The following is a 2,833-nucleotide window of genomic DNA, read 5'->3' on the forward strand; positions in this document are numbered from 1 at the left end:
GGGTTTGAATCACCAGCCTTCTGGTTAGCATCAGATGCCTTAGGCAGTACGCTACAGGCGTTTTTTGAGTTTGTGCAGTGTGGCTCATTCTCTTTGAGCCTACTATGTCTGCCTAAGTATGAAACTTTTGTTCATGCAATTACCTTGGATACTTTTACATCATGAGGCCCAACCCATTTGGGTGAGTTTGGAGAAACTGAAAGATCTGTCAGGGGTCCGAACACCAGCATGAGTTTTATTCAGAATAAGAGAGAATAAGCAAAATCAAGAGAGAGGGAGAGAGAGTTTACAACATGATAGATAAAAGGTAGAAACAGGTTTACACAACTTATTAGAAGCTTTTTCTCATCCAGCATCTGGCCAGACTGGAATGGATCCAAGAATATTCACAAAAACCCACACATCTTTTGAGAATATGTATACCTGAGTTTGGGGGATTGAGGACAGGGTCTATGTGACCAGGACTGGAAGGCTGCTGACCAATTTCTAGTCTTGGTGGGGCCTGGGCCACTCCGGAAGGGTTCCAGGGCAGCCCTTTGGGAACCACCTGTATTTGCTTTGATAAAACACTGCTGGTTTAGGGCTTATTGGCCCAGGGCTAGCTAAGGAACAGGTTAATCCCTATAGTTCCTAACAGGGAGGAGGTGCTTGAAACCTGACAGGGAGGGAGAGGGGAATGACTAGCAGTTTCTTACAAGCACAGCTAAACCATAAGCAACTTGATATCATTTTTGGGGTGTTGCAGTCTCTGACTGAAATGTTGCTCTAACAACATATTTCCCCCATGGTGTTTCTCTTCTTATTGGTCTTTCCCAGAGTTTGTGAGTTACAAGGACTTACCTCTCTATGTGCTCTTTCCACTGCTATCTACACTCTCTCTCTCTCTCTTTCTCTCTCTCTCTCTCTTTAAGTTTCTATGTAGCATAGTGGCTAAGGCACTTGACTGCTAACCAGAAGGCTGGTGGTTCAAATTCACCAGCCATTCCTCGGAAGGAAGATGGGGCAATCTACTTCCGTAGTAATACTGCCTCGGAAACCCAAGAAGGGGTCGCTATGAGTCGGGTCCGACTCAATGGCACATAACAACAACAACAATGTGATTTGGGTGAAAGTTTACAGAACAAGTTGGCTTTCCATTCAACAATTCATACAACTGCCATCCACTCTTGCCTTCCTTAGATACAACATCTGATACCTCCGTAGGTCAGAATTGAGTAGGTACTATTTGTCAAATGCCTCTGAATTAGAGCATTAAATGTCTCTTGTTGTGTAGACTTTGCTCTGGTATTAACTGCCAGAATTTCACAGAGTTGGAGGAAACTATGGTTAATGGTACAAATTTTGATTAGCTACCTCTTTATTATTAGACTGATATGGAGCATTTGCAAAATAGCATTACCAAAAAAACTAAACTCACTGCCGTGGAGTCAGATCCGACTGATAGCAACCCCTCCTTGGGTTTCCAAGGCAGTATCACTAAAGTAGATTGCCCAATATTCCTTCTGAGGAGTAGGTGGTGGGTTTGAACCAGGAGCCTTCTGATTAGCAGTCAATTACCTTAGGCATTACGCCACTGGACTGAGGTATAACTGACATACATTAAATATTTAAAATGTACAATTTGGTACTTTTTGTATATGCACGCATGAAACCATCACCATGATCTCTATAATGAGCACATCCATCACAAAAATTTCCTTGTGTCCTTTTATAATCTTTCCTTTATACCTACCTGACTTACCCTCAACCCCCACTACATACTAGATGGATATACTTTCCATCCTATAGCTTAATTAGTATTTTACAGAGTATTATGTAAATTGAATCATACAGTATTACTCTGTTTTGTTTGGCTTCTTTCATTCAATATAATTATTTTGAAATTGATCCATGTTATGGTATGTATCACTAGTGCATCCCTTTTTCTTGCTGAGTAATATCCCACTGTAATGTCATACAACTGTTTGTTTGTTTGTTTATTTACCTAACAACAAGGACAACATTTACCTATTTATGGATATTTGGGTTATTTTCAGGTTTTAGCTATTATAAATAAATCTACTATTGAACATTTGGGTAAAAATCTTTATGCTTGCTTTTTTCATGTGTAAATATGTAAGAGTTATATTTAACTTATTAAGAAGCTGCCAAACAATTTGCCAAAACAAATCAAAAGCTGCCATACCATTTTATATTCCCACCAGCAGTATTTGAAAGTTTCAGTTCCTCCACACTCTTGCCAATACTTAAGGGTATTGTCAGTCTTTTTAATTTTAGCCATTCTAATGAGTGTGTAGTGATATCTCACTGTGGCTTTAATTTGCATTTCCTTATCTGCAAATGAGGAGCTCTTGTGGTGTAGTGGTTAAAGCATTCTGCTGCTAACCAAAAGATCAGTGTTTTAGAACCCACCAGCTATTTCACAGCAGAAAGATGATGCCTTGTTTGTCTGCTTCAGTAAAGATTGCAGCCTTGGAAACCCTCTGAGGCATCTCTACTCTGACTTAAAGGGTCACTATGAAGCAGAATGTACATGGTGGCAGTGTCCCCCTCCCCCAATGGCTAGTGATGTTGAGCATCTTTTCTTGTGTTATTTTATATCCTTGTTTTCTTTAATGAAGTATGTATTAAAATCTTTTGCTCATTTATTTTTTGGGGGAGATGTTGACTTATTATTGAACTTTGATAGTTCTTTACTAATCTCTTGGAAGGAAGATTGGGTAATCTCCTGTGATGATACTGCCTTGGAAACCCAAGGAGGGTCACTATGAGTCAGATCCAATTTGCCGGCAGCGAGTGGTTTTTTTTTTTTTTTTTTAATATGTATGAATTA

General features: G+C 39.5%; 1 protein-coding gene across 1 annotated transcript in view; it reads left to right on the forward strand.

Moving 5' to 3' along the window:
* The window catches only part of OCA2 (OCA2 melanosomal transmembrane protein), a 574,440-nt gene that overhangs the window by 144,137 nt on the left and 427,470 nt on the right, over nt 1-2,833 (forward strand). The gene's annotated exons all lie outside the window — the stretch shown is intronic.

The sequence above is a fragment of the Orycteropus afer genome, unplaced genomic scaffold (genome assembly GCF_000298275.1).
Source record: "Orycteropus afer afer isolate SDZICR_OR568_19922 unplaced genomic scaffold, OryAfe1.0 scaffold00146, whole genome shotgun sequence".
Taxonomy (NCBI): domain Eukaryota; kingdom Metazoa; phylum Chordata; class Mammalia; order Tubulidentata; family Orycteropodidae; genus Orycteropus; species Orycteropus afer.